The sequence below is a fragment of the Cervus canadensis genome, chromosome 18 (assembly GCF_019320065.1).
Source record: "Cervus canadensis isolate Bull #8, Minnesota chromosome 18, ASM1932006v1, whole genome shotgun sequence".
Classification (NCBI taxonomy): domain Eukaryota; kingdom Metazoa; phylum Chordata; class Mammalia; order Artiodactyla; family Cervidae; genus Cervus; species Cervus canadensis.
Window position 1 is genome coordinate 27,611,289 of NC_057403.1, and position 25,055 is coordinate 27,636,343.

At 42.9% G+C, this 25,055-nt stretch overlaps 1 protein-coding gene across 3 annotated transcripts in view; it reads left to right on the forward strand.

The window, feature by feature from the left end:
* Window positions 1–2,997: 2,997 nt before the first annotated feature.
* The window catches only part of GARRE1 (granule associated Rac and RHOG effector 1), an 82,342-nt gene continuing 60,284 nt past the window's right edge, over window positions 2,998–25,055 (forward strand). Inside the window, exons 1-2 of one of the 3 annotated variants that reach the window (XM_043436343.1) lie at window positions 3,053–3,070; window positions 20,748–20,861. The gene's annotated coding sequence lies outside the window, so the exon portion shown is untranslated. Of the gene's footprint in view, window positions 3,071–10,675; window positions 10,761–20,747; window positions 20,862–25,055 lie in introns of those variants that run through there. The other 2 variants (XM_043436344.1, XM_043436342.1) reach the window with 2 other exon arrangements.

Genomic DNA, 25,055 nt, shown 5'->3' on the forward strand with positions numbered 1-25,055 from the left:
TGTTTACCAGCTGCCTTTAGGCATGGCCGCTGGAGGCTTTGGGGGTCTGTAATAGAAGTGAGGAGAAAAATGGGAGCTAGGAGAATGTTCCAACAAGAAATGGGCTTATCCTGAGACTGCAGGAGCCACATGTGGCTCACTCAGAGGCCAGGCACCACTGGGACCTCGCCAGTGGTCCAGTGGTTAAGATCCCTTGCTTCCACTGCAGGCACCATCATCTCTGATTCCTTTTCCAGCCTACATAGGTGTGGTGACACAGCACCCAGGCACACTTCCTCCAACTTCGCTGTCCTCTTCCACATCACATCCCCTCTCCTGTAGCTTGAGTTCCACAGCCCATTATGTCAGTAACACTAGCTCCTCTCTCTGTTATTCAAGACCCAAGTGAATCCTTGTTCATCTTCTTCCCTTTTACCTGAAAACTGCTGGGACAAGTCACTTAAACAGGAAAGAAGGCTCTGTCCACCTGACCATCAGTACAATTCAGAAATTCTACCGCATATTCCCTTTCTGCTTTCAGACCTTTTTCACTCTCCTCATACCTCTGTCCCTGGGCTCCCCTCACTCTTCACTGCAGGCTGAGGTAAACCCATGGCCAAGCGTTTTAGAACCCCTCCAGCCTTTTCAGAACCTCACAAGATGAATCACATCATCTTTCTACTGTATACTCAGCCTCTTTCTGTCAACCAGACTTTTCTCTCTGACACTGAAACATGCTTAAGTTTCTCCACCTTAAAAAACAAACCATGGACTTCCTTGGTGGTTCAGTGGTAAAGAATCCATCTGCTAATGCAGGGGACACAGGTTTGACCCCTGGTCCAGGAAGATACCACATACCATGGGGCAACTAAGCTCGTGTTCCACAACTACTAAAGCCCATGCACCCTAGAGCCTGTGCTTTGCAAGAGAAGTCACCACAATGAGAACTCACACATCACAACTAGAGAGTAGCTCCAGCTCACCACGCCAAGAGAAAGCTACATGCAGCAATGAAGACCCAGGGCAACCATAAATAAATAAATACATTTTCTCAATCTACACTCACCTTTAGCTTCATTAGCCCCCTAAGCCCCAGTGACATCTCCAGCTCTCACCTAAGCTCCAGAGTTCCACCTCAACTGCCTACTTGGTGTGTCTTCTTTCACAAGATATTATGTTCACAAGGGCACTCATGACCTTCTTCCTCTCTTCCTCACTTCCAAATGTGGTCTTTAGGAGCTTCCCCGCACTGAGTGTCACCACTCCAATGGCTCATCCCAGAGACCCAGGAGAGATTTAGGATTCCCTCCTCTTTCTGATCCTCCATGTCTAGTTCACCACTGACTTTATTCCCTGTTGGCACTCCCATAATATGTGAATGACTTTCAAAGTGAGAGTCACACACTCACTAATGTAAGAAGGCAATCTATTGGAGTAAAGGAAGAAAATATTAGAACTTAAGACTTATCTTCCAAAACTTTTTCTGTATGTTTCATAACATAAGCAGTATATTAGTAGTGTATTACATCTATATAAGTTGTAAGTGACATAAAGCTGCATGATAATCAAATGTTTTCAAGAACAAAAAAAATGTGCAGGTCCTGGTCTAAACGAGGATCACCTTTTGCAAAAAAAAAGAAAAAAAAGGAAATAGACTCCTTACTGATCTCCACATCCATCCACCTAGCTTGGTAAAATATACATAAAATGCACCATTTTAATCATGTATAAGTGACCGCTTTGTGGCATTAAGTATTTTCACACTGCTGTGCAATCACCACCACATCCATCTGCAGAACTTTCTCATCTTCCCAACCCACAATTCTGTTCTATTTATTTATTGGCTGCACCATGCAGCATGTGGGATCTTGTTACCCAACCAGGGAATGAACCTGCACCTCCTGCATTGGAAGCATGGAGTCAACCCTAACTGGATCATTTAGGGAAGTCCCTCTCTGTACCCATTAATTAAAAACTCTGAATGCTCAAATGCTCCCCTCCTCCCAGTCCCTGACAACTACCATTCTGCTTTCTCTCTCCATGAATTTGACTCTTCTAGGTACCTCATTTAAGTGGAATTATAGAATATTTGTCCTTTTGTGATTCGCTTCTTTCACTTAGCATAATGTCTTCAGTTTATCCTTTTGTAGCATGTGTCAGAATTCCCTTCCTTTTTAAGGCTAAATAATAGTCCATTGAATATCTTATTTTGTTTATCCAGTTCATGCACTGACGGACACTGGGTTGCTTCCACCTTTTTGACTTTTATGAATAATGTTGCTATTAACATGGGCATACAAATCTATGTCCACTCTTGCCTCTCCTCTCTAGTCCTTCTCCACAATATAGCCCAAGTAATCCTTTTAAACCCACAAGTATGGTCAAATCACCCCTTGCTCTCAAGAAAAATTTTCTCATCACCTTAGTTTCTTGAAAATAAAGCCACCGAAAACACCTGCTGTTACTTCTGCAATAATATCCTTTCCTCCCTGCTTCTTCAACCCTCCCCACCTCAGGACCTTAACTCCTGCTCTTGTCCTGAGGGAAGAATCCTCTGGTCACTCTCCTTCACTAGGTCGGGGGACTCTCTCCCTCCCACGTCAACTTTCCCCTCCTGGCACTTGTCTCAGTTGGCACTGTACCATCAAGCGCATTTATAACAATTATTATGTTTCCACGCTGGAGAATAAACGTATGAGGGAGAGGGCACTATCCAGTTCCTATAGCGCCTTCCAAGACCAGGCAGCTAATACGCGCTCAATTTCTCAGTAATTAATTTTAACAATAAATCTGTGTGGACGCAGCTGACCCCTCCCGCCCGGAGGCCAAGTCACAGTAGAGAAACTAGGTGGCTCTGGCCACCGGTCCTCGAGCCCACCCTGGCTCTCCCACTTGGAGGTCGGGACGGAGGTGCAGGGCCGCCCGTGTCCCCCGCTCGCGCGGCGCGTTGGGAGGGGGGGTCGGCTCCCAGCCGCTGGGTCCTCAGCCACCCGGCGTCCGCCTGGGGCGGGGGCGGGGCCGGCCCGGAGACGTCACTTCCGGTGTACACAGCCGGTCCGGGCGGTGCGCAGGGGGCCGGGGCGCGTCGCAGGTGAGGAGCGGGCACGAGCAGGCGCTGCCTGGCGCTGGTGGGCGGGCAGGCTCACCCACCGAGGGGCGGGAGGGCGGTGGGCCGCTGCCGGGGCTGGCGGCTGAATGAGCTCGTGGGGCGTCGCTCCCGCTCGGGGCCTCAGGACTCAGGGCCGTCGGCTCCCGCCCCTTGCCTGTCCGCTGTGGAGGACGCCGGGCTCAGGGGGAGCTGGCCGGGCGGACGGAAGCCCAGAGAGGCCTCGCGGCTCGTGCCTGGGACTGGGGGCGCGGCAGGGACCCCGCGGATGCGGGACATGAGGGGCCGGGGGCGCTCCCTGGGGCGACTGGGGCCGGGGAGGTCGAGCTGGCCCCGGGACCCGCTCCCGGAAACCCCTCCGATGAGTCCGCGGAGGGGCCTCGGCCTATGGGTCTCGGGGTCCGCGGGGACTGCCTACGGACGCGGCCCTCACGCCGCCCCGCGGCTGCCAGTCGGCTGAGCTCACCTTCCCCGCCGGGGCCGGGCAGGGCCGGGCCCCGAGGAGCACGATTTTCCGGCCCCGCTGAGCCCGTTGGCGCAGTCGGGCCCGGGGAGGTTGCTCGGGGACCCCGAGAGGGCCGGGACTGAGGATGAAGGACCAAAGCCCGAGGGGCGAGCGTAGGGTCAGGGGTGTGTCTTCCTGCTCTGCTCGGTGCGAGGAAAGAAGCTTGCCTGGTTGGCATGATAAGAATTTTGTTTATTCTCCTCACAAATTTTGCCAGATGGAATACTTAGCTTTGGGGGGAGAGGCCCTAATTTGAAAATAGCTTGTTTCCGCCCCTCACTCCCATTATAAAAGCAATTCATTCCCCTTTCTTCTCGCTCAAGACAACAAGTGTTGTGACAGTACTTTTTAAAGTGACAATCATCCTGCAACCTACCATTCAGTGATAGCCATTGCTAACATTTTGGTGATACCAGTAAATACATGTATTATCACTTTTATAGACTTCATAATATACCTTTGTATATCACAATTTAACCAAGTCCTACTAATGAACATGTAAGTTGTTTCCAGTTCGTCATGGGATAGATGATTCTGCCACAGGGATTTGTCTGATGGTTCTTTTAGGATAAATTAACAAATGAGGTCAAAGGTAACATTCATTTTAAAAATACATAGTATTATTTTTCTTTTGTTGACGCTTCTAAAATTATTCTCCGTTCCAGTATTTGTAACATACCTCCATCTTTGCTTCTCATTTCATGGTTTTATTTTGTTTTTCTTTTAGCTATTTAATTTACTGAAAATAGAGTTTTGGTTTAAGATATGAAATATTTTCCAGATACCTTCCCAGTTTTATTGAATAAGCTGTAATTGCCATTTTATCATGTTTTACACCAAAAGTTCTAAGTATGTGTTTGTAAAGGACTGCTTACAGATTTGATATCTAGATTTTGTGTATGCTTTTTCAAAATTCCATTCACAGTATCTTTTTAAAAAATTATTTTTCTTTACAAGTCCAGGGAGTTTTATTTTTATTTTTATTTTTTGAGATAGAAAGTTTAGTTACTACTGTTTCATTTGCTTTCTTACTGACAAGATAACAAACTCCATATGAAGAGTTCAGGTTTGTTGTGGCAACTTTTCCGTCTGGCATTTGAGATTCTAATCTTCCTCTATTTTTGCACACGAATACGTAGGTTAGCATTGGAGACCAAGATAGAAAAGTTCTCAGATTCCCTTGGCAAGCCTAGATTTTTCTATCTAAAATTATCCCTGGATTTTTGGAAGACAGCATGTTTTAAGCATCCTCTTTAAAAATTTTTAAACAAGTTGCACATGATTCAGCTGAAAATTTTGCTAAGTGTTTATTCTGTTGCTAATCTGAAGCCTAATACACCAGGAGCTTTTTGTCACGCAAATCTAACAAGTCTGTAGGAAAACTACTGTTTCTGAGAGTTAGTGGACTGGGACATCACATGAGTTGAGTGTCCACTCTCTTCTTTTCCCTCCTGTGACTTTCTGCTTAGTGGAAAATGATGACCTTCCAAGGTGGACAGAGGATGTTGGTTTGAATAAGGAATTGCTCTTTTGGCGTTACAGAAAAAGTGAGATCCCATTTTCTCTTAGTATAAGTTCACTGAAAGCCTGGATGTGTCAGGGGTTGTGCTTCAAATGTCTTTATTCATACTGAATCCATCCTCTATCCCTTAATGGATAGACACAGTGGCTGCTGCTTTCTCATTTCCCTTGACCATAAGTATTTGGCATGGTGAGCCACACTTTCTTGCTGTTGTGAACCTCCTCTTGGTTGGCCTTCTTGATGCTATCGTGGTCATTATCTTAATTTTGTGACTGCTTTCTCATTTGTTTTTGCTTCTCTTTTGCCCACATCTGCCTGGGAGCATTTTGTATTTTTGTTGTTGTTCAGTCACTAAGTTGTGTCTGACTCTTTGCGACCCCATGGACCGTAGCACACCAGGCTTCTCTGTCCTTCACGGTCTCCCAGAGTTTGCTCAAATTCTTGTCCATTGAGTCAGTGATGCTATTTTAATCATCTCATCCTCTGCTGCCCCCTTCTCCTTTTGCCTTCAGTCTTTCCCAGCATCAGGGTCTAGGCATTTTCTAAAGAGAAGTGAAGTCACTCAGTCGTGTCCGACTCTTTGCGACGCCATGGACTGTAGCCCACCAGGCTCCTCCGTCTGTGGAATTTTCCGGGCGAGAGTACTGGAGTGGGTTGCCATTTGCTTCTCCAGGGGATCTTCCCAACCCAGGGATCAAACCCGGGTCTCCCACAATGTGGGCAGACGCTTTACCATCTGAGCCACCAGGGAAGGTCCCAGGCATTTTCAAAGGCCTAGCTTCATATCTCTACCTCTGTCCCTCAGTGCATGCTCCTTCTCACTCATCCAGTATGTGACTTTTCGTTAGAGACCCATTTCATCCCTTCACCCTGTTTCCACTTGGTGACCCCAACTCAGACTTTGCTGTAAGTAATTTCTTTCTCTCACTCTAACTGACCCCTGGACATGTTCCCGGGGCTATACTTTCTCCAGGTGAGGGAGCCCTTCACTGCTTCCCAAGGTGGCTTGTCCTTCATGACTCTCAAGTTCTTGCCAGTTGACGTATTACAACTCTTCTCCTTTCTTGATTTGGGTTGTATTTGCCATTTGCTTTCTATTCCTTACAGTTTGATTTAAACTTGTACCTTTGCTCTAAGGGACTTCAGACATTATATGATCCTACTGTGAATTAGAAAAGCGAGACCCAGTGAATTTAGTCATGAATTTAGTTAGCGCATGTTTATGGAGTATTTACAGTATAGGCCAGTTACTGTACTGGAAGATTGGAATACAGAGCTGGAAGGCATGGCCTAGGTAAGAAAACCAGATAAGCAATTTCATCAAGTATCGCAAGTGCCTAGAAGCAGGAGACAGGTTTTAGAGATCTTCTCTGTCATGTTCACTGCTGCTATCTCCACAGCCTGAAGCACAGTGTTTCCGGAGTGATTTAAGTATTTGTTGATTGAATCAATGATCATCTGAGAATGAAATCAGAATGAATGTTACATCAGTTATCTATAGAAAAAATACAAGGCAAGAGAAGTTTGTAAATTTAGGTTTGAGAATTTCAGGGAAAACTTTCAAGTTCAACCGGAATGACCCAGCTATAACCCTCAGAAGGCATGATTGGAATGTGTTTGTGGCCAAATGCTTAAACTTAATGTTGTATCCTCAGAAGAAAGACTGGGACTCTGGAAGGAGAGGTTTCGGAAGATATCTTTGGAAATTGGGTTGGTGGGTCCAAGAGAAGAATTGACTTATGTGTTTGTAGTACCGTCTGGGGACCATGGTTGGAGGAGCTGTGTGCAGTCCTCCACTGGGCCTTTGCACTTCCAAACAGATGTGTGCATCCCTGTTGATACCTCTAGTGGGCTCTAGTGGGAAGAATCTTTCCTTTGCTGCCATGATCCGAAAACCCTTTGATTAGAACATGACTTTACATGGAGATTTCCTGTTGAGAGTGCCTTTCATCCAGACTGGTCAGATTCTGGTCTGTTTCCCCATCCAAGAAATGGGGCAATAATAACACCTTCCTCTTTGGCCCCCTGGTAAGTGCTCAGTATTAGCTCTTATCAGTATTTATAGTTTGTAACTGGCCTTCAGAGCTTCCCTGATAGCTCAGTTAGTAAAGAATCTGCCTGCAATGCAGGAGACCCTGGTTCAATTCCTGGGTCGGGAAGATCTGCTGCAGACGGGATAGGCTACCCACTCCAGTATTCTTGGACTTCCCTTGTGGCTCAGTTGGTAAAGAATCCACCTGCAATGTGGAAGACCTGGGTTCAATCCCTGGATTGGAAAGATGCCTGGAGAAGGGAAAGGCTACCCATTCCAGCATTCTGGCCTGGAGAATTCCATGGACTGTATAGTCTATGGGGTCACAAAGAATTGGACATGACTGAGCAACTTTGACTTTTACTTCTTTGGTTAATACATCAGTCATCTTTGAGCTTAGATGGCCTGAATCAGTCCTCCTGAGCCTACTTGTTCCTGAGTGCACTGACAGAGCTGAGAGCCAGAAGGTGGGAAGTCATGACAGATATGCCCTTCCCAAATTGCTTATTCAGAGAATCCAGCCGCAGTTGTCAAGACTTCCAGGGGAAGGCTGGTCTTGAACTGAATACTGTGGGAAGTAGTGAGCTCATCTCCACCAGAAGGGGAGTGGGCTTTTAGGCAGGGTCATGACAGCTACAGAGGTGTAGAGCTGAGCAACCTTGAGGTATGTGATTTGAAGGAGATTTAGGGTAAAGGGTGGATAGACATGAACAGGGGAGTAGAGGGAAATGAGACTGGAAAGTGGGGCCAGCTTTTGAAGATATAATTCGTAACAGTCTCTAGCTTTTGCCTCAGGTTCTGTGTCTGTCCCTTAGCCTCACCTCCAGCCAGGTGTCATGAGAAGTGCTTTGCATATATTACCTTGTTTGCTCCTCATAATAGTCCTGTGATGTAGGTATTTACTGTTAAAGAGAAATGACATGTCAGGTGTCACCTACAAGGTCTCTGCCCCTCGATTCAGCCTGCTTGTTGCTATAAGGCTAACCCTTGATATCTGCTATGCACTTAAAAGCCTTTTGTGGCTCTTGTTTCTTAATGAAGTCCAAGGTCACAAGATTTTCTGACTTCATAAAAACATCTTGGGTTAAAGTGTGAAAATATGTGTGTCTTAGTATTGAATCAAAACAGCATAGGTACAGAATGCATAAGTGCAGAGAAATCTCAGTGAAAAAGGCAAGATGCAAGACAATGTGTATATGTGCCCATTTGTGTAAAAAAAAAGAGAGAGAGGGTACTCATGAAACAGATTTCTAAGAGCAGGAAGACAATTCTCGAACGATAGAAAAGAAACAGTGATTGCCATTGGAATGAGGCTCCAGAAATTGAGGTAGGTAGACTGACCTAGCTTTTTCTTGCATACTCTTTTGTACAATATAATTTTTTTCAGTGGTGTACTTGTATTATATTATCAATTAATAGGGGGACTTCCCTGGCAGTCCATTGGTTAAGATTTTGTGCTTCCACTGTAAGGCTTCTCAGGTGGCTTAGTGGTAGAGAACCTGACTGCCAGTGCAGGAGACACAAGAGGTGCAGGTTTGATCCCTAGGTCAGAAAGAATCCTTGGAGTAGGAAATGGCAACCTATTCCCAGTATTCTTGCCTGAAAAATTCCATGGACAGAGGAGCCTGGCAGGCTGTAGTCCATGGGGCTGCAAAGAATTGGACACAATTGAGTGACTGAGCATGCATGCACGCTTCCAGTGTAGGGGGCACAGGTTCTATCCTTGGTCCAAGAACTAAGATCCTACAAGCTTCATGGCATGGCCAAAAGAAAAAAAAAAAAGGAATTAAAAGCTAAATGTCTGTTGTACACAGCAGTCATTTAGAGAGGGAATGTAGTGTAGAGGTTAAGGGCAAGGACTGTAGCCAGACTGCTTGAGTTTACATCCTGCCTCTACTGCTTAATTAGTCACTAACCCCTAAGCCTCTCTTTACCTCAGTTTACCCTGTCTGAAAAGGGGGAAAGTAATAGTGCCTACCTCCTGGTATTATAGTGAGGCTTAAAGGAGTTGTTATTTGTGAAGTCCTTAGAACAGTTGCTGACAGGTGTGGGTTTCTGGTGGTGGTGGTTGTGGTGTGGCCCTGTGTTGTGCACCAAAGTGACTGTGAAGATATGTCCAGTCTGTCTCTCTGTGCTCACAATTCATCTGCAAAGGCTTCATGGGAACTAAAGGGGCTGAAGATGGTTTCATCGAAACAGTGGATCTTAAATATTGGTAACTTCTAGAAAAAACAAAAGGAGAGACAAGGACGCAAAGTGGCTTGTTCTGGGGGTAATACGTGTCTGAGATGGACTGAGGCAGAGAAATGAGGCAGGAAAGAGCTTTGAGGGAGCCTGAAACTGGGGTATATTAATGCCATGGCCAGTCACTGTTCTTAATATATATAAAATAATGATATGACATATGATAATGATAGTTTAGGCTTGGTGAATTGTGGTCGCTCTACCTTGATCTTCCACATGATTGTGGGGTGTTCCTGTGTAATTTTTTAATGAATCCCTTAACGCAGTGCATGTGGGTTACTTCCAGGTTGGTGCTTGTAGTCAGTGGGCGTCCTGGATACAGGCCTCTACATTTCCTGAGTCTGTTTCTAGGATTCTTTCTTAGATGGTGTTGATTTTTTTTTTTTTTTAACTATTTTGACTATGATCCTTGTGTCTAGGCCACCGTCAGGTATGTGCTTTTTCAAATTGGTAGTTGCAAAGAATCATAATGTGAAAGATTGATTTTGAGTGTGCAATTAAAGCTAGGTATTACCTGAAAAAAAATTCAAATTTTCTTAATTGAAAATGATTTGGGGATTAGGTGCCAGTGAGATGGTCATTATGACTGGCGAACCTAGAAATACCTGAGTCTTCCTCTACCCAACTCCCAGATCCCAGAGGGGGATGTGTGTGTGCCTGAGAACAGGTAGAGGAAGCTGGCTTGGCTCCCAGGCTTGAGAGCTGCAGTCTGGTAACCTCGGCAGGGAGAGGGGAAAGTGGTTCCTCTCGCCAGGGACAAAGATCTTTCGTCTTTTTTTTTTTTTTAATTTTCACTTATCTTTCTGTATTTTTGGCTGCACTGGATCGTTGTTACTGTGTGCAGTCTGCTCTAGTTGAGGTGAACCAGGCTACTCTTTGTTGCGGTGTGAGGGCTTCTCACTGTGTTGGCTTCTCTTGTTACGGAGCATGGGCTCTAGGCTCAGGGGCTCTAGTAGTTGTGACTTGTGGGCTCTGGAGCACAGGTTCAGTAGTTGGTGCGCAGGCTTCATTGTTCCACAGCATGTGGAATCTTCCCGGACTAGGAATTGAACCTGTGTCCCTGCACTGACAGGCGCAGACTGCTATCCACTGCGCCACCAGGGAAGTCTACAGGGACCTATCTTGTTCCCCATCTCAAGGTAGGAGAGAAGGCACCTGTGCTTAAGCTGCTTTGTAATGTAGTTCGTAATGCAAGGTAATTCATTCCTTAGCAGTGCCCCTGTTCTTTCTCTAGTTTGGGGCTGAAAGAGGAGGCAGTGGTAAGCAGGGAAATGGGAGGAGCCTGATTTCCTTCCCCTCTGGAGAACACAGGGCAGCACTACTTTCAGTTTCTTGCCGGGACTTTGGGAGTTGAGGCCAGAGCTGCAAGAAGGTAAAAAATATTTTTGAAAGTTGTTATAACTGTGTGGGGGTGGGGGTGAAGGGGAGTTTGTATTTTTAATGACAGTAGGCCAGAATGAAGAATTAAAAAAAAAAAGATAAAATGCTGCCCTCTGACTGGTCTGTGGCCTGGTTCAAAGCAGTAGCTTCCATTTATTGAGTGCTGTCCTTTATGGACTTAATCCTCACTAAAGTCCTGAAGAAACTAAGGCACGGGAGTTCAGTAATTTACATAAGATCTTGGGTTAGTAAATACCATTCATTCAACTGATAGTTACTGAGAGCAGGATTTCATATCCAGGTCAGTCTGTCTCCCAAAGCTGTAACTGTTTCCATGAAATCTCTCAATGTTGGAGCATCTTACCCTGCAAATTAAGAATATGAGCCACTGCATTCCTCCTAGGGCTGTCTTGCCTGCTTTGGAAAGAAGTGGGGGTGAGATGAGGAGGCGGCTCCTTGAATGTCCTCACTGCTAAATATTTGACTTGGTGGAATGTTTGCAGAGAAGAATGAGCTCCTGAGCTATAACTCTGATTTACTGGGGTTTTTGAGAGACGGAAAGGCTTGCTGGGTGTGAAAATTGGAGGCTTTGTTCCCAGTCCAAAGGAGGGAACTTCTGCTATATCCATCGATAAAATTTTTCATGGGTACCTTAAATTTTCAGAAATTATCCTGAATCTGAAGTGTATTTATCTAAAATTTATATAGTTCATCTCTGTAGTAAGAAAAATAGTTTCCATATTACAGTTTGATTTACCCATTTGTACATAAGCTTCTTGATAAATACTTGTTTTTCCCCATTGGAGGTTAATTTTGGATAGGTTCCACAGTGCAAGTTGTTAAGAATGAGGAGCGCTATAGAACTTTAAGTTTTCTTAAATGACTTTCTAATGGATACATAAATTTGGAAACTTTGGACTAGACTTAACCAGAGCTGAGTAGATCAAAGCCTTTTCGTGCTCTAACACACTGAAACAAAATCTGAAGGTTTCTAATAGGTCTAGGTTAAAAAAATATTTTTTAACAGATCGGATTTGAAAAATTACATCAGTGTTTTGTAACTTTTAATTTAATGATTTACTTTAAAGTTTCTCCTTGATTTATGCTTGAATTTCCATCAGCAGCATAGTTTTTTGTCATGAATGTCTTCATAGTGCTTGGGTGCATTTTGATGTGCAAATTTTTATTGGTTCAAGACCATTTCAGTTTATAGATTAAAACGTTTGTTTCCTCTGAGTAAACTTTTTCAGATGTTTAGGAGCCAACTTTGTTCACCTTTTGGAGATGTGGGGTAGTTGTTTACAGATAAACCTCTTGGCAAGACTCTGACTTCCCCTTGCACCCCCATTTCCTTTTCTTTTGGAGATTTCTGTTCAACAGAGATTTTTTTTTTTTTTGACTCAGAGCATTTCTCTAATACAATTTGAAAGTTCTAATATTTCTTTGTTTATTTGGTCCTACCTCATGGCTTACAGGGACCCACACCATTGGCAGTGAAAGCAGAGTCCTAACTGCTGGACCACCGGGGAATTTCCTGGCCTATTTTGTTTTTAACCTGTGTTATTCTGAAACTAAATTTCAACTCTGTTGCCTTTGAGGTTAGAAAATTTCTTTTTTCTGCTGTAACTGAAATTATCAGTTATTCTTAGATTACTGAGTATAAAAGCTTTTTCACAATCTGCTAATGCTAACTTGCTTTTTTTTTTAATGGAGGAATGTCATATTTTGTATTGATAAATTGTGTTAGAGTAGGTGTCAGCACAGCGGCAGTCAGGTGTCACCCCTTGGAAGCAGTGTTACGCCATTCGACTAGAATCTCCTTGACACCAGCACTGTTAACCTTTGCATCCTAGGTGCCTAGAGCATTCAGGCACAATTTACAGGGTTGAGCCATGCTAGAGGACACAGGTAGAAGTATCTTTAACTACAATAGATTCTAGCTATGATTAGAAATTTTTAGAATTCTATGAATAGAATATTCAGTAGAGTTTTTTCTGTCTGCTTGAGTTTTCATACCTCAATATGATTTTAATATTTTTTGTTTTGGCTGCACCACGCTCCATATTTAGTAGGGTTTTTTCCTGTCTACTAGCGTTTTCATACCTCAGTATAGGAAAACTTGGACTGCAGATTTTGTCAACAAGTCAGTTATTTAGTAACTTTTTGTTTTGTTTTGGCTGCACAAAGCTGTACATTTAGTAGGGTTTTTTTTTTTTTCTTTCCCCTGTCTACTTGAGTTTTCATACAGTAAAGCATGAGCTTCAGATTTTGTCAACCAGTCAGTTATCTAGTAACTTTTTGTTTTATTTTGTTTTGGGTTCACCACTGGGCATGCAGGATCTTAGTGCCCCAACCAAGAATCTAGAACCAGTGCCCCCTGCAGTGGAAGCACAGAGTCTTAACCACTGGGCCACCAAGGAAGTCCCTGTCTTCAATAGCAGTTTTAGTAGCCACTTTTTGACCAGGAAAAATATAGTTTAATCTTGGCATCCTTAGAATTTTTTCATTGACTTTTTTTTTTTAAACTCTGATATAACTTTAATGTTTCAGGAGTTGTCGTACGATTCTTTACATTAACATGGGTTATATTCCTTGGAAACTCTCTGTATAAACTAGACCAGTTTTGCACATAGTTTTCTTTGGGAGCAGTCTCCTGGGCACAGAAGTAGTCTGGGCTTGGTGGACCCCTAAGTGTCACTTCCTTTCCGCTGGTCTTGGCTCTCCATGCCTCCCTTTCCGTTTCCATGTTTTAATGATACCCTCCCTGCTCAGTGATTTGTGTTCAGGAAGCTACGCAGTGATTACTTTTGTTTCTGCTTTGTGAATTTCCTCCCCCACTTCCTATTTTTACTGAGCAACTACAGGAAATGAGGCGTCTCCTGGCTGGCAGCTGCTAAGTCCTGATTTTAGGTGGCAGGGAGCAAGGCTTTAGGGCTTTTTTTTTTTTTTAATTTATTTATATTTATTCTTTGGCCATACCACATGGCATGTGGAACTTCCTTGACCAGGAGTTGAACCTGTGTTCCCTGCAATGGAAGCACAGGGTTTTAACCCCTGGACCATCAGGAAAGTCCAAGGCTTTAGGGCTTTAAAAAAGAAGAAGAAAGCATTTTCTTATATTTTTAAGCTTGTTTTTTGGCTGCATCTTGAGGCATGTGGGATCTTAGTTCCCAGACCAGGGATCTAACCTGCATCCCCTGCAGTGAAAGTGCAGAGTCTTGACCACTAGATCACCAGAGAAGTCCTTTAAAGCATGTTCCACCTTTGTCCACAGGAATCATAGAAACACATTCTTACGATTGGGTGATTGGGTTGAGATGACAACATGTCCTCCTCAGCCTGGGGTTGGGGGGAACTGAGTACTCCTCAACTGGAGGGCAGAGCTTTTGGGAAGTGGTTGAGGGATTTTTCTGGTAGTAACACTGGGACATAGTAGCCCTGTGGAGAAGCAGCTGTTGTGGGTGGTCAGTGTGGCAGGAGCCAAGGGTGAGTGGAAGGGATCTGTTGCAAGTGAGACTGGAGGGGGTGATTCTGGATTGGTGGGGGCTGAGGGGGCTGGATTGGTGGGGGGGCCTCGATTGGCAGGCTTGGAGTGAAGTGAGGAGTCCCATCTGCGCTGAGATCTTTGACAATGCCTCAGCCTCTGCAGTGCTCTCCTTCCTCCCAAGTCCCAGCATTTCTCAACCAGGTATTTAGCATTTACCTGTCTCTCTTCCAGTGATACCTTAAATGTGTCTGTTTTGGCTTAACTTCTTGGGGAAGTTTGTATCATCTTCCCAGAAAGAAATAACTTACACCTTAGGTACCTGAACGTGGAAGGACTTTGTTTAGCGGAGTTGTACTATTGACCTTTTAGGTGTTTTATTCTTTGTCTTCAGGTGGACAGAGGGCTATCCTGTGCATTGCAGGATGTTTAGCAGCATTCCTGGCCTTACCCACCAGCACTTTGTCAGTTGTAACAACCAAAAAATGTTTGCAGACATTGCAAAATGTCCCCTGGTGGGCGGATGTCTGTGTTTGTGAGTGAGTGAGTGAGTGAGAGTGTGTCTGTATGTTTGTATGTACAGCCTCGTCTTCACTTGTTGAGAGCCACTATGTTAAAAGATTGAGTGCTGACTTACTAATTTTGTGAAATGGGATAAAATAGAATGTTTGGTCCCTTGGGATTGGAGCTATTTGTTAGTTTTATTCCAGTATCTGATATTCTCATGCATTTTTAGCTTGCTACTTAGATTTTGCTATTGTTGATCTATTATGCTTTCATTGAAAGGTCTTGGGGCCTGAGCATCTGGAGGCTTGGCTTCTAGTCCTCATAGAAGATACTCTTTCTTGGCCTTAAATGCTTGCTCCTGAAGACTAGTTCTTTGGAAGCTGAACAGTGCTCGTGTAAGGGAGAGAGCAAGAGGCATTTAGGATGTAACAGTAACAATAGCCAACATTTGTGCAGTGCTTGAATGAGATGGCTGGATGGCATCCCCGACTCAGTGGACATGAGTTGGAGTAAACTCCAGGAGTTGGTGATGGACAGGGAAGCCTGGCGTGCTGTGATTCATGCGGTCACAAGGAGTCAGACACGACTAAGTGACTGAACTGAACTGAACTGTGCAGACCAGGTGACCAGGATTGAACTGTGAACTGTGGTGAACACAATTGGCAGGACTGAATGTTGTAAGAGACTGTAGGGAAAGGGAACAGGATAGGGACCATCTGGGCTAATACATTTAGGGTTGATATCAAGGCAGTAAATATACAGGAGGAAGACCAAGGGATGGAAGGATGACTAGGTAACATGTCTTATGAGTCTAGTCCCAGGAGAGTTGAATTTAGGTCATCAGCAATGGATATGGGTATGATCTCCTAAAGAGAGACAACTTTTCTCTTTGTTCATCTCTCCAGGTCAACTTCCTGCCAGTTCCTGTCAAGAATCCTATAGTATGAAACCATCTCCTAAGGATAATAAACAGAATGTCTCAGTCTAGATAATTGACAGAGGTAGAGTATTGTAGTGATGGAGAAGAGCCCTGCTGCTAGTGGCAGGCCGCCCCCCCCCCCCCATCACAAACCAGCTGTTTTGGGGACTATTTACCTCACAAGTGTAGCAGGAACCTAAAGAACTCACTCAGCTTCTTATATTACCTCACAGGGTAATTAGGTAACAAATTAGGTAACAAATGTGAAGTGTGTAGCACAGTGCCTGCTACTTAATGTCAGTTGTTTTTCTTTTACAGTTCTAGTGAACATTAAATTATGTATCCAAAGCTCTGGGTGTAATACTTGACACATTGTAGTCACTTAATGATTTGTTTTATTGAGGAGAACTTGGGTGAACTTGCCATTTTGTAAGCTTTTTTTCCCCTATGTCAAGTGGACTCTTTTATCTAGCACTTAGCTTACTGCCTCTGTGGCTAGCAAGGCTGACCATATGAATGTTGTATAGAAATGGCCATTAAATAAATACTGAGGATGAACTAATTACTCAGCAAATAGCTGTTGAATGTTTACAAGGTGCTTAGCACCCTCGAATATCTTGAATGAGCTCAGTGATCTTGGTTGGAGGTGGCAGAGAAACACAGGGGAAGCTGGCGGTTGTGATGCAGTACATTACAGAGCAGCAAAGGCGATGCTAAGACAGGGCTAAAAACAGGACGTTATGGTTGCACATGCAAGTGCTCCTGCCTCCGGCTTTGTCAAGGTCTCTTCCCAAAGGAGGTGACGTCAGACATCCAGGAGGAGTGAGAGTAAGCCGGGAGAGCTTTCCATGCAGAAGGAGCTTGGTGGGTAGATGGTGAGAGGAAAAGTGGCATGAACTAGGCAGAAATGGGGTGGGGGAGGTGGTAGAAAAATGGGAAGGTAATCGGCTTTAAGCAGGAGAGTGGCGTGATTAATCACACAGCAACCAGAGAGGAGCAGTCCAGGCATTCGAAAGTTCACTCACGAGGCTCCTCTATAATTCAGGCAGGAGATAAAGATAGTTAGAACTTTGGATTGGCAGTGAAAATAGAAAAGACTTGTAAAATGTTAAGGAGACAGAAGGAACATGACTAGATGATTAATTGAATATAACTCCAGGTTTCTGGCTTGTTCATGTAGGTTAATAGTGATGCCATTCACCAAGACAGGAAAGGAATATGGAGAGACTGGGGAGAGTTGGTTCTGGACATTTGATTTGAAGACCTGTGCACTGGGCCATTGAATATTTGGAATATGGAGCACAAGAGAAAGACTGGGGCTAGAGAGATGGATTTGGGGATCCTCCCAGTGAGAATTTGTTGATCTTAGAAACAGACAGGGCACAACACAGAGCTCTGAGGAACCACAGCATTTCAGCTCTGTCAGTGACTCAGAGAGGTGACTAAGAATGGCCAGAGGGGCAGGAGGAAAGCAAGGAGAACTAGCATCTTTGTCTGTCACTCTTTTTAATGTGACAGTAGAAGGTGAGCCAAAAAAAGGAGAGTCCTAAGGGGAGAGAGAGAGACCTAAGAACTGGGTCTTCTGGACATTTTCTCTTGTCTGAATAGATACTTTAAATTTGTGAATGTTGGGAATAAAATTCTTCAAAGCATTTTTCTGGAATGCGTTTCTAAATATGGTTTGTGTCATTCTGACTGACCAAAAAAAAAAAAAATCGCCATGGAAATGGTTGGACTTTGAACTTCATGGACAATAACTTCACTTACCTCCCTAATTTCCTGTGAGTGTCCCCACATTATCAAGGGTGGGTATTTAGATTTACATTGTGGACTGGAGAGGACAGAGATTTTTCTGTCTGTTTTCTCTGAAGAAGGAGTTGTTTTTGCAGTCGTTATCTTTATTTTCAATAACAGCTTTATTAAAATGTAAGTTACCCACCATCAGTTCACTCACTTAAAGTGTATCATTCAGTGATTTTTAGTATATTCATAGTTAATACAACTACCACCACAATTTCAGAACATTTTCATCACTCCAAAAAGAAACGCTGGGGGAAAAAAAAAGAAACCCTGTACTCATTAGCAGTCATGCTTTGTTTTTCCCAATTGCCCTAGCTCTAGGCAACCATTAATCAACTTTCTGTTTCAGTGGGTTTGCCTATTCTGGACATTGCATATTAATGGGATCATGCAATTTGTGAACTTTGTTTCTGGCGTCTTTCACTTAGTGTAATGTTTTAAAGACTCATCTATGCTGTTTTATGTATCAGTACTTCCTTTCTGGGGGTTGTTTTTTTTTTTTCTTTTGGCCGCTTGGCATGGCTGGTGGGATTTTAGTTCCCCAACCAGGGGTTGAAAACCAGGCCCCAGCAGTGAAAGCACCAAAATCCTAACTACTGGACCACCAGGGAATTCTCATGCTTCATTCCTTTCATGCCTGAAGAATATTATTCTGTTGTATGGCTATATGCCACTAAGTTGTTACACATTTGGGTTGTTTCTGCTTTTTTACTATTATGAATAATATTGCTCTGGACCTTCATGTACAGGTTTTTGTGTAGACATATGTCTTTCATTTTTCTTGGGTATATACATAGTTGTGGAATTATTTGGTCTTATGGTAATTCTATGTTTAACCTTTTGAGGTACTGCCAGACTGTTTTCCAAAGTGTCTGCACCATTTTATATTCCCACAGATTCCAGTCCTTGCCAACACTTGTTTTGACTGTATTTTTATCATAGTCATCCTAGTTGTAAAGTGATATCTCATGACTTTGATTTGCATTTCCCTGATAGCTAATGATGTTAACCATCTTTCCATGGCTTGTTGGCAATTTGTATATCTTTTTCAAAGGGTTCATCTATTTTTAATCATCAGTTTGGACAAGGTAGATGAAGTTGTAAAACCTGATACTGTAAAAGAACAGATGAACATATAGAGAAATTAGGGAAAAGCATGTGTGTGTATGTGTGTGGTAAAAGATGCTATAAACAGGAAAAGATGAAGGACAGGCTCCCCAGGGAAATAACCAGCACTCTTTACCCATCTCAGGCATGAGCTTGAGAAACAGGGTGCTTGATGATCCTGTTATTTAGTTGTGACTTTACTTCCAAAGTGAAGCCTCTGCCATGATCTCTACCTTCTTCCACATGTCACTTTAAGACTACAGGTATCACAACCACTGCCAAGTTTCTGTAGATCTGTGGTCTGACAAGTAGAGAGGTCAGTTGCCACATGGATTAATAGTTTCATCTATATTAAAGTTGTATCAGAATTTCTTTCCTTCTTCAGTTGAATAATATTCCATTATACGGTTATACCACATTTTGTTTATCCATTCATCCACTGATGGACGTTTGGCTTGTTTCAGCCTTTTTGCTATTATGCATAATTCTGCAATGAACATTGGTATACAAATATCTGAGTCCCTGCTTTCAGTTTTTTTCTGTTTATACCAAGAAGTAGACTTGCTGGATCATATGGTAATTAGTTATTAATGTATGTTTAATTTTTTGAGGAACTGCCATACTGTTTTCCAAAGTGACTATACCATTTTACATTTATACCAGCAATGAACAAGGGCTTCAATTTCTATATCCTTGCCTTGTTTTCTGTGTTATTTTTTCTTTTTATGATAGTCTTTCTAATGGGTATGAAGTGGTATCTCATTTTGGTTTTGCTTTGCATTTCCCTAATGATTGGTGATGCTGAGTATTCTTTCATGTGTTTATTGATCATTTGTTTATTTCTTTGACAAATGTCTATTCATGTCCTTTGCCCATTTGACAACTGTGTTGTTTGCATATATGTTTTTGGGTTGTGTGAGTTCTTTTTATATTCTGGATGTTAATTCCTTTCAGATATATGGTTTACAGATATTTTCTCCCATTCTGTGGGTTATCTTTTTACCCAAAATTGTCTCTGCCAGTTGTGTCATTTGATGTATAGAAGTTTTAATTTTGATGAAGTAAAATTAGTCTAGTTTTTCTTTTGTTGCCTGTGCTTTTGATGTCATATGCAAGAAATCATTGCCAAGTCCAAACTCATTGATTTTTATATATTTAGGGAATTTCAATCCAAAAGAGTTTTTGTTTCGATTCTTAGATTTTACCACTTTTGGCCATGAATAGAGCTTAATTTTCAGGTTGACTCTGAGTCTAGGACATGGGCTGGGTAGTAATAAATGGGTTCCCTAATTTCTGGCCAGAAAAAAATTCCTGGGCTTATCTTTTAGTTTTTGATCCCAGATTTAGAATCAGCGATTCCTTTCTTTTTTAAAAAAGTTATTTATTATTTATCTCTGGTTGCATTAGGTCTTCATTGCTGCACATGGGCTTTTCTCTGGTTGCGGTCCAGTGGGGGCTACTCTTCATTGGAGTGCAGGGGCTTCTCATACGGTGGCTTCTCTTGTGGAGCACAGGCTCTAGGCACATGGGCTTTAGTAGTTGTGGCCCATGGGCCTGGTTGCTCCATGGCATGTGAAATCTTCCCGGACCAGGGATTCAACCTGTGTCCCCTGCATTGGCATCCACTGTACCACCAGGGAAGTCCCAAGAATCAGCCATTTCTATAAGGAGTTCTCATTCTAGTTGGTGGGAGGAAATGGTATTAAGGGAGATAATTGCAACTGAGATATGAATTTAGGTCTTTTCAGTAAAGTAAATGTGTACTTTTTAGAAAGAAAAAGATAAATCATGATTCAAATTTAATAGAAGGATTAAAAGACTTTTATTTCTTTGATTTTATATTTGTCTCTCTTCTCCTTTGTTGACCAGAGAGATACAGTCAAGATCCTCTTTTAATTTGAAATAACCCTTCTCTGTACCACTAATAGGAGTTGGCTGATTCCGTGGCCAAGAGTGAGAAATATGGAGGAGACCAGGTAGATGAACCTATTTCCCACTCTTGACTGTACCTGCTGATTCAAAGCTGGGCATTTATCCAGCTCTTCCTGGAGGAGGACTCTGCTTCTCCACCTGCCTTTGGCTTTACGTGTTCTGTGAAATGTCTAGCTCTCCTCTGGTTTATCTTGTTGTACAATTTCCTCTGCTTTCTCTCTTTCTTCTAGAAAGTGACCAGCACTTAAAAGACTGTATCCCTCAGCTGTTCTTATTACTGTTATGTTGATTCCCTTGTGAATATCTTTACTGTTATGTCTTTGGGATTTGAGCAAGGTGGGCAGGTAAGTTCATGTGCCTGTTTTATTTAGCCTGTCATCTTGAAATGAAGCTACTTTGTGCCATACCGTTTCTGACAATGCGTGCTGAGTGCTGCATGCGTGCTAAGTCACTTCAGTGGTGTCTGACTTTGTGTGACCCCATGGACTGTAGCCTGTCAGGCTTCTCTGTCCATGGGATTCTCCAGGCAAGAATACTGGAGTGGAATGCCTTGCCCTTCTCCAGCAGATCTTCCCAACCCAGGGATCGAACCTGAGTCTCTTATGTCTCCTGCATTGGCAGGAGGGTTCTTTATCACAAGTGCCGCCTGGGAAGCCCCATTTCTGACGATAGGACTGTTTTTCACTCCTTTTTTCTCTATTGGCTTAATGACTGAAATGGATTTTAAATTGTTCTCTGTGTTCACAGATAATAGCTATCACACACATTGAAACGTGATGCCAGCCACCCTAGAATACAGAGATTTCTATTCAGTTAAGGGATTGGATGACTTTATAAGACCTTTCTTGTCAGTAACTTTTTCTCAGACAAGCAGAATAATGATGCCTACTTATTTTCACTTATTGGAATGATGATAATAGGATCATCAAACATTTAGTGCTTAATATGTGCCAGACATTATTCTACATACTTTCTGTGTATAAACTCATCCAACTCAATAACAGTAGTTATGGTTATTATCCCTATTTTACAGACGATGAAACTGAGGCACAGAGAGGTTAAGGAACTTGCCCAAGGTCACATAGCTGGTAAGGGGCAGAGCCAGGATCCCACCCAGTTAGTCTGCCCCAAGACCACTGTTTTCCACTACATTCTCTGAAGGGAAGCTCTTCAAGTTTTCTCAGGATGACCACCTTTTTAAATGTTATCAGTTATGGGTATAAGAAAACCCTTTTAAAGAATTATTGTTCATTTTTAATTAGAGGATAATTGCTGTACAATATTGTGTTGGTTTCTGCCATAAGGAAAACCCTTTTATACTTAGCTTTTGTCTAGTTTCAAGCCTGTTCTTTGTTATTGGTTGAATTACAAATTGCTGCTGACTTTGATTACAGAAAGGAATGTTTTAAAAGATGTAGTTAGGTCTGAGTTCAATTTTAATTTATTGAGAGTTTTTGCAAATTATTGTAGTGTTGAAAAGTTGTGACATCTACTAAAATGTCCTTTTCTACTATGTGTTTGAGAGTCTTAGGCAGCATTAAAACTTATGAATACAACACAAATCTTACAAGTCTTGGCTGCAGCTAACTTCTGAGGTCTTTCACAATGCATATTTATTTCCATGTAGCATGAATAGTGGATTCATAAATGGTGAATATTTTCCCAGTGAAAATTCTTTTCAAGAAAATACAGAGCAGAAATGTCCTTAAATGGATTGAACATATTTTAGCCCTTCAGGGAGATAAATGGGGAGGGAAGCTTTCAAAAAAGAGCAAGACAAGCACTGAGAATACTTTAAAAAAGGAAGGGATGTATCCCCATGCTTACATACATGTTTGTGTGCATTTTAAACTTTGTTTGGCTTTACTGGGTCTTTGTTGCTGCACGTGGGCTTTCTCTAGTTGTGATGTAGAGGGGCTACTCTTTGATACTGTACATGGGTTTTTCGTTGCAGTGGCTTCTCTTGTGGAGCACAGGCTCTAGGCACTCGGGCTTTAGTAGTTGCAACACACAGGCTCAGTAGTTGTGGCACACGAGCTTAGTTGGCATGTGAAATCTTCCTGGACCAGGGATTGAACCTATGTCCCCTGCATTGGCAGTTGGATTCTTATTCACTGTGTCACCAGGGACGTCCCTTTTTAAACTTTTTATTTATGGAAATGTTTGATCATGTGCAACAGTAGAGCAGATAATACAATGAACTTCATGCGTGCCTATCACCAAGCTTCCAGCAACATTTTGTGAAGGGCTATTATGATGACTGCCATGATGATGACTCCTGAGATGCGTGTCACCACCTTCTTTGCATATTGTTTCTGGCAAAGTTCCATTTGAAAATGATAGGACTTGAATGGTATTTCAATTCCATGATACTTCGTTGAATTCAACACTGTCTAGTTTTGATTACAGCAAAGATCAGCACAGGAACACCAGATCTATTAAGAATAAGTAGAAGCCAAAAAAGGGTCTTGTTTGTTCTGTCTGGTGAAGAACCCCAGCCTTAACTGTGGGACTAAAATGGTTTTGTTAGAAGCAATTATGATATAAGCAGAAGTTTTCATTGAATTGTCCAGCCAGCCCCTTGATTCTAAGATATAGAATCATTTATCACTTGGAGGTGGAAGTCCCTTTCTGGATTTTTGAATGAATAGGCATGTTGATGAAATACATGAGTTGCTGTAAGTAGTGTTTATATAGTCTGCATCTTCGGGTGTCCTCATCCTTGTGACTTTCAGCAGGTTTTCAGCTGACCGGTTTTGTTCTCAAATTATAGTATGTGTATAGAACCACTTGAGAATCTTGTAAAAAAGGCATATTTTTTTCTGCTCCTGGTTCCAAAGATAGATTCTTTAGATTTGGAGTGTACCCCAGGAATCAGTATTTTAACAGTCATTCCATTAAGAGGGACATTCTAATTCTAGTGTCAGAGAAGAAAGTCCTTAAGCTATGGTTGGCTTTTTCCTTTCATGCTAGTCTAACAAGGTTAATGTTACTATGGGATCTTATCAAAAATTGCTTAAAGTTTTCCATTCTTTTTTTTCCCCGCCATTCTTAATAACATGTTCTATGGGCATTATAACCACTCCTTGAACACTGATGTGACATGTAGACAGACTTACCCTAATACAGATGCATCTTTGGTCTTTTTTTTCTCTTGGCTGGGCTGGGGCTTTGTTGCTGCATGTGGGCTTTCTCTAGCTGTGGTGCGCAGGGACTGCTTTCTAGTTGTGGTGCGCGAGCTTCTCATTGCGGTGGCTTCTCCTGTTGGGGAGCAGGGGCTCTAGGGTGCATGGCTTCAGTAGTTTCGGTGCATGGGCTTAGTTGCTCCTTGGCATGTGGGATCTTCCTGAACCAGGGATCAAACCCATGTCCCCTGCCTTGGCACGTGGAGTCTTAACCTCTGGACTACTAGGGAAGTCCTGTACCTTTGGTCTTTAACCATTCAATTATGATGCTCATGACCTGAGGACCAGACCTCGAGAATATAGGTACACAGGCTGTGATATGGATTCAAAGGGTCCAGTATGGAGATTCCCTGGTGCTTCAGTGATTAGCAACCCCGTGCTTCCCCTGTAGGGGGCACAGGTTCAATCCCTGGTAGGGGAACCAAGATCCCACAAGCCAAACGGCATGGCCAATGAACAACCAACCAACCAAATTAAAAAGTAAGCCAAAAAAAAAAAAAAAAAATCACAAAGGGTCCAGTATATATTTCTCTTTGGTTCCCTGGAATGTGTTAACTTGAGCCTTTGGCCTCCCCTGTTTGGTTATCTGCTGGACCAACCCTGAATGCAGTTTTGATGAAGTCACCTGCTGCCTCCAGCTCTATGTAGCCTTCTGTAGGGAAGAGAAGGGGAGCATGGAGAGTGTGAACAGCAGGTGGTTCTTCACCTGGGACTCCAAATCCAAAACTGAAGGAAAGCTCTGGTGTTTTGGATACATGTTTGACTATGAAGTGTTTTGTCATCAGTTTCTAAAAGGAATCTGACCTTTCTCTCCCCACCTCCTTCTACTCCCCCACTCTGCATACATACACAACAGAGAGCCGTGTCCTAGAGCAGCCTATGTGAGAATCACCTGGCCTCGAGACAGCAGTTGTAGGGACACCAAATTGCAAAACTGTCTCTACTCTGTGGAATCAGAATTGCTCTTCACCATCTGGTAAAAACTGCAAGCCACAGCTGGGCTGGGTGGCCAGCTGTATTGCTTAACTTATATTCCATGTGTCCCCCTACATTTCCCAGTTTATCTTGCAGTTACATTAGCACATGTGACTAATTCTGACCAAAGGGAGGTGACGTGTGCCGCTTATGTTGGGAAGTGATGTGTGTCACTTATGTTGGGAAGTGATGTGTGTCACTTATATTAGGAGGCAGTGAAGAGTGGATATGGGTTTATTTTCTTGTGCTAAGGTGACTGTGGAAAGTACAAGTTCCAGTGATGTCCCTACAAGCTGAAGGGCTGCCAGACCCTCATTGAATGTTATGTGAGCAAGAAATAAATCATCTTAGGTTAGGTCACTCCTTTCAGGATTTGTT